Genomic DNA, 12,029 nt, shown 5'->3' with positions numbered 1-12,029 from the left:
GCTGAAAGACATGAAGGAGGGTGAACCAAGATGATTTCAGGGAACAGACTTCCAGGCAGAGGGAACAGTTAGTGCAAAGGCCCTGAGGTAAGCAGAAGTTTCTGTGTTGGAGGAGCAGAAGGAGGTGAGCTTGAAGAGTTACGTGGGGCAGCCCACAAAGGGTCACACCCAGGAGTGGAGGATCTCAGGAGGGCAGTGACAATATGAAATAAGCATAACTTTTTTTTTTTGATGGAGTCTCCCTCTGTCACCCAGGCTGGAGTGCAGTGGCACTCATAGTTTACTGCAGTCTTCAACTCGTGGGCTCAAGTGATCCTCCCACTTCAGCCTCCCTAGTAGCTGGTACCACAGACACATACCACCATGCCCATCTGATTTTTTTTATTTTTTGTAGAGATGGAGTCTTGCTATGTTACCCAGATTATTCTTGAACTCCTGGACTCAAACAGTCCTCCTGCCTTGGCCTCCCAAAGTGCTGAAATTACAGGCATGAGCCATCACACCCAGCTATAACTCATTTCTGATGCTCACCCATCAGGCATGAGTACTTGCTTACCAAAACATTTTGACGCTATCGGATATTAGATATGGTAGGAAGAGCACTGTCTGGCCCAGCTCTGCAAAAAAAACTCAGTGAGATCTTGTGCAAATGCTGCTTCCAACTAAGCCTGTTTTCCACAGTAAAATGACAAGTTTTTGGATGATGCTTCCAGCTCCACCTGTGGTCCTATGATTGCGTCTTGGTTGGGGGCTACAGGTGACAATGAACAGAAGCTGGAAGCTGCCCCCTCATGCTGTCACTCAGGGACCACCAGAGGGTGCTATGGACCATGGCTTGACAAAGGCTGAATAACAGAAAAGGGAAATTGTGACCCAAGATGACATGGTGGTGACTGACAAGTCCATCCAGGTTTTCAGTATGCCCACGCTCATGATATCCTCACACAATAACACCTTACAGCTTTGTAGACATGGGGAGAGATTCCATTTTTAAAGCCTTTTATACCTGTTGTACCCCCCAGACTCTCAGAATTCCATGAAATAGATAAGAGAAAAATATTAGCTATCATTCAGTAAAAATGTATCAAGTGCCTACTATATATGGGGCACTCTGCTAGAAATTAAAAGATTGTGCAAGGCACTTATAATCTAGTTAGAAAAATAGACATTGAACAAATGATCATTAAAATAAGTGTATAGTTAGGCACTGTGGTAAGCTCTGCAAAGGAGAAGTACATGTGAGAGTATAAGAACTTGACCTTAGCAAGAAGGTCATGGAGCATGCTGAATCAGCTAAGATCTTGTCATGATATAGCCCACTCCTGGAGTAACAGAAGAGAGTTTAATGAAGGAACTATTGCAGACATATGGGTGAGATTAAGGAAACAACAAAGGATGGTGAAGCACCTAAGGACTAGCAGAAATGGGAAGCTGTTACTACTCATAAGCCTGAAAAGGCAAGAAGCAGTGGTGTTACTAGAATGCAGAGAAGGCTGTAGCCAGGAACAGGGGCTTCCCAATGGGATCTGCAGCTGCAGGTAGTAAATTGCAGCTACTGCCAAAACAAGAGGAGATGGGAGGAATACATACCCTGTCCTTCCTCCTTTTCTACCTTCCAGTCATCTGCCACTCACTGCCTCCCATTGGGTAAACCCAGTAACTCAAATTCACATAAAGAAATAAAAAGCACTAGTCAAAATAACTATATAGGTAAATATAGAAGACAGTACAGATAGGAGTTTTTTCTGTAACTCATTTTTTCTCCTAGCTGATTTAAAAGCAAACTGCATAATTAAATAATTATAAATCTATTGATGGGCACACAATGTGCAAGGATGTAATTTATATGTCAATAACTAACAAGAAAGAGGAGGAGGAAAGGGACAGAGCTATATAAGAGCAAAGTTGCCATATACTATAACCTGAATCAGAATTTTTTTAATTAAGATGTTAATTTTAACCCCCAAGGCAACAACTAAGAAAATAACTCAAAAATACATAGTTTTTAAAAAGAGAAGGGAATCAAAATGGTACACTAGAAAATAACACAAAAGAAAGTAGTAATGGAGGAACTGAACAAAAAGATATAAGACATAAAAAACAAATAGCAAAATGGCAGAAGTAAGTCCTTCCTTACTGGTAATTACATTAAATGTAAATAGATTCAACTCTCCTTATAAAAAGGCATAGAATGACAGAATGGATTCAAACATGGCCCAACTATAAGCTGTCTACAAGACACACACTTTAGATATAAAGACACAAATAAATTGAAAACGTAAAAGATTTAAAAGATTGTGTGGAAAAAGATATTCCACACAAACAGTAACTAACAAAGAGCTGCAGTGGTTATAATGGCAGGCAGAACAGACTTTAAGACAAAAATTTTTGCTAGAGGTAAAGAAGGACATTTTATAATGATAAAAGGTCAAGAAGAAGATAGAAGATATAACAACTAAAAATATATGTGCACCTACTAACAGAGCCCCCAAAACACATGAAGCAAAAATTGATGGAATTGAAAGAAGAAATAATTCTTTGACAAGAATAGCTGCAGACTACAGTATCCCACTTATAATAATGAATAGAACAAGTAGACATGAGATCAATAAGGAAATATAAAACTTAAACAATACTGTAAACCAACTAGAACTAACATCTATAGAACACTCCACCCATCAACAGCAGAATACCATAACAACACAAAAAGGAGGAAAGGAACAGAGCAACAACAGAGTTCAAGTGCACATCAAACATTCTCCAGGATAGATTATATGTCAGGTAATAAAACAAGACTCAATAAATTGTAAAAGACTGAAATAACATAAAATAGGTTCTTCAGCTACAACAGAATGTAATTAGAAATCAGTAATGGAAAATTTGGGGAAATTCAAAATATATGGAAATTAAACAAACACTCTTAATGACCAATGGGTCAAAAAAGAATTCCCAGGAAAATTAGAAAATTATTTGAGATAAACGAAAATAAAAACATGACATACCAAAATTTATGGGATGTAGAAAAATCAGTGCTCAGAGGGAAATTTATGGCTATAAATGCCAACACTTAAAAAGAAGAAAAATTTAAGTTAATAATCCAACCTTCCACCTTAAGAAACTAGAAAAAGAAGAGCAAATGAAACCCAAAGCAAACAGAAGACAATAACAAAGATTAGAGCAGAAATCAATTAAAGAAATTAGACAAATAGAAAAAAAATCAATGAAACCAAGAGTTGGTTCCTTGAAAAGAAAAGCGTTGTCTACAAAAATGGGCAAACTTTCAGCTGGACTGACCAAGAAAAAATAAGTTGTATTTCTGCACACTGACAATAAACAAAAATTAAATTAAGAAAATCCATTTATGGCTGGGTGTGGTGGCTCGCGCCTGTAATCCCAGCATGTTAGGAGGCTAAGGCAGGTAGATCACTTGAGCCCAGTTCAAAACAAGCATGGACAACATCATGAGACCCTGTCTCTACAAAAAAAAATTAAAACTTAGCCAGGTATGATGGTGCACATCTGTAGTCTCAGCTACTAGGGAGGATGAAGTGGGAGGATACCTTGAGCCCAGGAGTTTGAGGCTGCAGTGTGTCAAGATCACACCACTGCACTCCAGCCTGGGCGACAAAGTGAGACCTTATCTCAAAAACACAAAACAAAACAAAAAGGAAAATTCATTTATAACAGCAATTGAGGAGAATAAAATACTTAGAAATAAATTTAGCCAAATAAGTGCAAGACTGACGACTACAAAACATTATTGAAGGATATTAAAGATGACCTAAGAAAGTGACATTCCCTGCTCATGAATCAGAAAACAATATTAAGATCACAGTACTTGCCAAGGTGATCTACAGATTCGATGCAATCTCCATCAAAATTTTCAGTGCTAGCTGGGCGCAGGGGCTCACGTTTGTAATTCCAGCACTTTGGGAGGCCGAGACGGGTGGCTCACCTGAGGTCAGGAGTTCAAGACCAGCCTGGGCAACATGGTGAAACCCCATCTCTACTAAAAATACAAAAATCAGCTGGGCGTGGCGGCGCATGCCTGTAATCCCAGCTACTGGGAGGCTGAGGCAGGAGAATCACTTGAACCCAGGAGGCGGAAGTTGCAGTGAGCTGAGATCGCACCACTGCACTCCATCCTGGGAGACAGAACAAAACTCCATCTCAAAAAAAAAAAAAACTTCAATGCTTTTTTTTGTAGAAATGGACAAGTTGATCCTAGAATTGATATGGAAATGTAAATGATCCAGAATAGTCAAAAAATCTTGAAAAAGAATAACAAAGCTGGAGGACTTACACATTTCAATTCCTAAATTTTCTACAAAGATACAGTAATGCAGACACACATAAGGATAGACATATAAATCAATGGAATAGAACTGAGAGTCCACTATTCACAATAGCAAAGACTTGGAACCAACCCAAATGTCCAACAACGATAGACTGGATTAAGAAAATGTGGCACATATGCACCATGGAATACTATGCAGCCATAAAAAATGATGAGTTCGTGTCCTTTGTAGGGACATGGATGAAACTGGAAAACATCATTCTCAGTAAACTATCACAAGGACAAAAAACCAAACACCGCATGTTCTCACTCATAGGTGGGAATTGAACAATGAGAACTCATGGACACAGGAAGGGGAACATCACATTCCGGGGACTGTTGTGGGGTTGGTGGAGGGGGGAGGGACAGCATTAGGAGATATACCTAATGCTAAATGACGAGTTAATGGGTGCAGGAAATCAACATGGCACATGGATACGTATGTAACAAACCTGCACATTGTGCACATGTACCCTAAAACCTAAAGTATAATAAATAAATAAATAAATAAATAAATAAATAAATAAATAAATAAATAAAGAAAGAACTGAGAGTCCAGAACTCATACATTTATAGTCTATTGCTTTTTGACAATGGTATCAAAACCATTCAATGGAGAGAGAACAGTCTTTTCGAAAAATGGCACTAGGGAAGACCAGGTGCAGTGGCTCACACCTGTAAGTAACCCCAGCACTTTGGGAGGCCGAGGCAGGCAGCTCACCTGAGGTCAGGAGTTCGAGACCAGCCTGGCTAACATGGTGAAACCCTGTCTCTACTAAAAACACAAAAATTAGCCAGGCATGGTGGCGGGCACCTGTACTCCCAGCTACTTGGGATGCTGAGGCAGGAGAATCACTTGAACCTGGGAGATGGAGGTTGCGGTGAGCCAAGATCATGCCACTGCACTCCAGTCTGGGCAACAGAGTGATACTCCATCTCAAAAAAAAAAAAAAAAATGGCACTAGGACAATTGTGTATCCACATACAAAAGAATGGATTTGTACCTTTACTTCACACTACATACAAAAATTACCTCAAAATGGATAAAAGACTTAAATGTAAGAGTGAAAACTAAAAAATTTATAGAATAAAGAATAAATGTTAATCTTTGTGACCTTAAATTAGACAATAGCTTCCTAAATATATATTAAAAACACAATCAACTAAAGAATAAATAAATTGGACTTCATTGATTTAAAGTTAATTTTTAAAATTACTTATTACATTTTAAATTAAGTTGGGTTTTTTGTTTTGTTTTTGAGACAGAGTCTTGCTCTGTCACCCAGGCTGCAGTGCAGTGGCATGATCTCAGCTCACTGCAGCCTCCACCTCCCGGGTTCAAGCAATTCCCCTGCCTCAGCCTCCCGAGTAGCTGGGACTACAGGCTCGCGCAGCCATGCCCGGTTAGTTTTTGTACTTTTAGTAGAGACGGGGTTTCACCATGTTAGCCAGGATGGCCTTGATCCCCTGACCTCATGATCCACCCACCTCAGCCTCCCAAAGTGCTGGGATTACAGGCGTGAGCCACTGCACCTAGCCTTAAAATTAATTAGTAATTTTAAATTAAGTTTTAAAATTAATTATTAAATTTTTAAATTAAATTAAAATCTAATTAAAAACTATTGTGCCTCAACGTACACTATTAAGAAAGTGAGGCGGAGGGGGGGAGGGATAGATAGCATTAGGAGATATACCTAACGTTAAATGACGAGTTAATGGGTGCAGCACACCAACACGGCACATGTATACATATGTAACAAACCTGCACGTTGTGCACATGTACCCTCAAACTTTAATAAAAAAAAAAAAAAAAAAAAAAAAAAGAAAGTGAAAAGAGGCCAGGTGCAGTGGCTCACACCTATAATCCCAGCACTTTGGGAGTCTGAGGTGGGCAGATCACTTCAAGTCAGGAATTCGAGAGCATCCTGACCAACATGGTGAAACCCCGTTTCTACTAAAAATACTTAAATTAGTCAGGAGTGATGGTGCACGCCTGTAATCACAGCTACTTGGGAGGCTGAGGCAGGAGAATTACTTGCACCCAAGAGGCAGAGTTTGCAGTGAGCCAAGATCATGCCATCGCACTCCAGCCTGGGCGACAGAGCGAGGCTCTGCCTTGAAAAAAAAAAGAAAAAAGAAGGAAAAGAAAAGAAATAAAAAGAAAACAGAAAAAAACTCGCAGAATGAGAAAATATTTTCAAATCATATTTGACAAGGGTCTGGTATCCAAAATATATAAAGGGGTCTCTGGCAATACAACAATCAAAAGATGAATAACCCGAGCAAAGATTTGAATACACATATCTACAGCCAACTGATCTTTGACAAAGTCAACAAAAATATACACTGCAGAACGGACACCCTTTTCAATAAATGGTGCTGAGAAAACAGGATTGCCATATGCGGAAGAATGAAACTGGACCCCTATCTCTCACCATGTAAAAATCAATCCAAAATAGATTAAAGACTTGAATGTAGTACATGAAACTATAAAAATACTAGAAGAAAAACTAGGGGAAACTCTTCTAGACATTGATCTAGGCAAAGAATTCATGACTAAGACCTCAAAAGCACAGGCAACAAAAACAAAAATAGACAAATGGGACTTTTAAAAGTTCTGCATAGCAGGCCGGGCACAATGGCTCACACCTGCAATCTCAGCACTTTGGGAGGCTGAGGCATGTGGATCACGAGGTCAGGAGTTCACGACCAGCCTGGCCAAGATGGTGAAACCCTGTCTCTACTAAAAACACAAAAATTAGCCGGGTGTGGTGGCAGGTGCCTGTAATCCCAGCTACTCGGGAGGCTGAGGAAGGAGAATCGCTTGAACCCCAGGGGCAGAGGTTGCAGTGAGCCAAAATCATGCCACTACACTCCAGGCTGGGCAACAGAGCAAGACTCCGTCTCAAAAAAAAAAAAAAAAAAGTTCTGCGTAGCAAAAGAGTGAACAGACAACCTGAAGAATGGGAGAAAATATTTGCAAACTATACACCCAACAGGGGACTAATATCCAGAATTTTCAAGGAACTCAAACTACTCAACAACCAAACAGATAATCTCATCAAAAAGTGGGCTAAGGATATGAATAGTCATTTTTCAAAAAAAGAAAAGCAAATGGCCAACAAGCATATGAAAAAAGTTCAACATCACCAATCATCACAGAAATGCAAATTAAAACCACAATGAAATGTCATCTTACACCAATCAGAATGGCTGCTATTGAAAAGGCAAAAAAAAAAACAGATGTTGGCTAGGATGTGGAGAAAAGGAAATTCTTATACACTGTTGGTGGGAATGTTAATTAGTATAACCTTTATGGAAAACAGTATCTACCCTGTGTGTGTTTGTATATACATATATATACATGTATGCGTGTATATATACACACACACACATACAGTAGTATTCCATTGTGTGTATTTATGTGTATATATATATATGCACACACACACCCACACACACAATAGAATACTATTCAGCCATAAAAAGGAATGAAATAATGTATTTTGCAACAACATGGATGGAGCTAGAGGCCATTAACTCAAAATAAACGAATCAGACACAGAGAGACAAATATTGCATGTTCTCACTTGTAAGTGAGAGCTAAATAATGTGTACACATGGAAATAGAGTGTGAAGTAATAGTCGATGAAACCTCAGAAAGTCTCCATTGGGTGGGAGTTGGGAGGGGGTGAAGGATGAGAAATTACCTAATGGGCAAAATGTATGTTACTCCAGTGATGGATACACTAAAAGCCCTGACTTTATCACTATGTAATCTATGCGTATAATAAAATGACACTTGTACTCCATAAATTTAGACAAATAAACTAATTAAAAAAGAAGTGGTGATGGTTGCACAACTTCGTAAATATACTAAAAACCACTGAATTGTACACTTTAAAATGGTGAACTTTATGGTATGTGAATTTTATTTTTGTGGGGGTGGAGACAGTCTCGCTCTGATGCCCAGGCTGGAGTGCAGTGACACAATCTTGGCTCACTGCAACCTCTACTCCTGGGTTCAAGCGATTCTCGTGCCTCAGCCTCCTGAGTAGCTGGGATTACAGGCATGTGCCACCACACCTGGCTAATTTTTGTATTTTTAGTAGAGACAAGGTTTCACCATTTTGGCCAGGCTGGTCTGACCTCAAGTGATCTGCCCGCCTCAGCCTCCCAAAGTGCTGGGATTACAGGCGTGAGCCTGGCCTCTATCTTTTAATATGAATTTTTAAAAGTTTTAGTTCCTTAATTGTCAACACACAAGAATGTTTTATTATATGTCGATGTTAAAGCTCTGTCCTATATTTGCATTTTTTAAGTTTATTTGGACAAATTTTATGTGGCCAAATGTATCGATATTTTCTTTTGTAACTTTGATTTGTTTAAAAAATATTTTTCCACCAATGAATAAGATAAACTTTCATCTATATTTACTTCCAAAATGTTTAATCATATTCTGAAAAAGATTAAACTCTTTTATTAGGAAAAAAAAGAAACAAAAGGGGGAGAGTATTCCAGGTGCAGGGGCCAGCATGTGCAAAGACCCCATGGAGGGAGTACGACAGACATGAAAGGCAGGCAGGCTGGAGCAGAGAGCAGGAAGGAAAGAGGAAAACAGGGAGAGGGGAGGCAAAAGCCAGCACCATAGGCCCTTGTGGGCCATGTTAAGGAGACTCTGATCTTTTTTAAGAGTAATAGAAACCATTAAAGGGTTTAAAGCTGGGCACAGTGAGATGATCAGATATGCCCTTGACTGATGTCTGGAGCCAGGAAGTGACTTACTCCACTGCTTAGCACATAATGGGCACCCAGGGCAAACAGAATGAGAAACAAGCCATGGCAAGTGGCCCTCTGGCGCCTCCTCAAAGACACTGACCACTTAGGGGCAAGGTCCTTTCCTTGAACTGGTGGAAGAATGGGAGGAGGTATTACATTTCTCACCCATTTTAGCTCCTTCTCCTTCCAAGCCTGCAAGCGAGAGTAGAATCCAATGTATCTAAGATGCTGAGCTAGACACAGAGTGTGAGCTTTGCTGTTGTGGTGGTGGTGGTTGTGGTGGTGGTGGTGATGGTGATGGTGGTGGTGGTGGTGGTGGTGGTGGTGATGGTGGTGGTGGTGGTGGTGATGGTGGTGGTGGTGGTGGTGGTGATGGTGGTGGTGGTGATGGTGATGGTGGTGATGGTGGTGGTGGTGGTGGTGGTGGTGGTGGTGGTGGTGGTGGTGGTGATGGTGGTGGTGGTGGTGGTGGTGGTGGTGATGGTGGTGGTGGTGGTGGTGGTGGTTGGCGGTGGCACACTTATTGGGAAACAATCAGAGAAGCCAGCAATTTGCTCAAAGTTTTGGGCTCTACTTTTCTCTGTTTGGTTGGAACTGGGGCTTAGGGGATCCTGGAACTTAGTAGAGGCTCAATAAGTACTTGATGAGTGGACAAATGGATGAGTACTATATTTTCAGATACACACCAGGCCTTTTTTCCCTCCAATCACAGCCCACGGCCCTTCTGATAGGCCGGGCTCCTGCACTTGATATATGCTATATCCCATCAAGAGAGTTCCTTCCCCTCCCTAGGCTTTGGATTCTCCACACGAGAATAAGGAGAAGGAGGCAAGTTAGATAATGGTCAGCCTGGACTCTTAGAGTTCTACAAATCTTGCATCTTGTATTTTGCAATGACCTGGTTTTGTTAAGAATTTACTTTCCAAGCTCAGCTGGGAGGTAGGTAACAGAACTCCCTCCCAGTTCTGTTATTGGTATCTCCCAACCCAGGGCTTCTTGGTTTTTGCTGTAAGTAAGTCCAACACTCAACATCCAAGGCTTCCTTGCTGCAGCTGCACACAGCTCTGCCAACCTCTGGCCTCGGGCAGCTGGTTCCACTTTTGTTATCCTCAATGCCTGTTCTGCCCAGCTTAGGGACACCTGGGGTCCACGGTGCTGCATCTGCACGGCAGCCTGCAGTTCTTCCCTTCGAGTGTGACTTCACTCAGGCTTGGCAGAGTGACAGCCCTGGGTGTGCTCACACTCACACTCACTCACACACAACACCATGGGAACAAACAAACAAAAAAAAACCATGGTGAACCCCTAGAAAGGCAGTTTCTTAGCAACTTTACAGCTTTTGTTCATGAACTCCTTGGAATGCAAGTATCGTCTGATCTCCTGCCAGCTTCCGCCTGGGGGTAGGAGGAAGAGGATGGCAGGTCTGCCTTTATGAGAGCCCAGAGCTAAGCCCCCACACCACACCACTGGCCTGTCAGTCAGCCTGGGAAGCAGAGGCCCGAATTCTGCGTTTCTCTGGGATCTGGGAAAAAAATCTCTGCTATGATTTCTTCACAGCTGCAGCCACAGAATCCCAGGGCTTGGTCATTTAATCAACAAACACAGATTGAAATAGGTACTGCGGGCTCATGGTGTTTCGCATTTTGTACCCACAGTGATTGGTCCCAGCTCTGTCCTAGGCCCTGGAAATACCAGGTGCATAAGGGATGATCTGCAACTTCTATGGCCTAGTGATGAGAACAGATTTGAGTCCCCACACAAATAAGAACAGAGTAACTTGATTACCACTGCCCTACAGGTAACTTTACTCCAGGCCTTTACAATAAACTCAAACTCCCTAGCCTGGCCCAAAGGGCCTGTTGGGACTGACCCCCGCCTACTTTTTCATCACCTCCCTGCAGGGCCCCAGTTCCCACACAGTCCAAAGCTTTCTCACCTTCAGACCCTGTTCCCTCGGCTTGGAATACTCTTCCCTCTTGCTCTGCAGCTTCATCCTTTAGGTTTCAGCTTTACTGTCACCTCCCCCAAGAGGCTCCCTTGACCACCCTATTAAGAATAGACATCCCCCCATCATCATTCTTAATCATTCCAGCACCTCTGTAGCTCCTCACGTGGCACGAATCCTGACTTACAGTCGATTGTCATGGTTCATGGTAGTTATGTTCTGTAAGTCACCATGAACATAGTTAGTGAATACTGAACTATTGTCCCTAGGGGAAGTACAGGGCTACATTCCTGCAAGTCTCTGATCACAACATTTTAATCAAGTGATCAATAAATAATCTTGTTTTATATGCATTTATGTTTAGACACCTTAGTTAATATTTATCATTGATTCATTAAATTGAACTCACGGCCAATAGCACTATGACTCATGCCTCAACAAAGCTTCTCCAACACATATATTTTCCCTGTAAGGCACATCAGTCTTCTTGTGCTCAGGAACACTAGACAGCACTTCAGCCCTATGCTTGGGCACCATGTAAACCAAAATCACCAACAAAAAGCATAAAAATATGAAAAATGTGGCACTCAATAAACCACCGAAGGACACTTGTTTACAGTATGAGAGCTGAAACAAGAAGGCAGATGTCCTCTGATTCCACCTTAGCTGTGAACGTGTGTGTCTACAGGCTGGTATAACAAAATAACTTGACCTGGTTGACAACAGAAATTTATTTCTCACAGTCCTGGAAGCTGGGAAGTCCAAGATCAAGGTGCCAGCAGAGTCAATATCTGGTAAGAGCCCACTTTCTGGTTCATAGACTACCATTTTTTCACTATGTCCTCATACGGTGGAAAAGAAGAGGGAGCTCTGCAGTGTCTTTTTATAAGGGCACTAATCCCATTCATTAGGGCTCCATCCTCATGAATTAATCACTTACCAAAGGCCCTATCTCCTAATTGGGGGTTT

This window comes from Symphalangus syndactylus, chromosome 7 (assembly GCF_028878055.3).
Source record: "Symphalangus syndactylus isolate Jambi chromosome 7, NHGRI_mSymSyn1-v2.1_pri, whole genome shotgun sequence".
Classification (NCBI taxonomy): domain Eukaryota; kingdom Metazoa; phylum Chordata; class Mammalia; order Primates; family Hylobatidae; genus Symphalangus; species Symphalangus syndactylus.
This window is presented reverse-complemented; position numbering follows the sequence as displayed.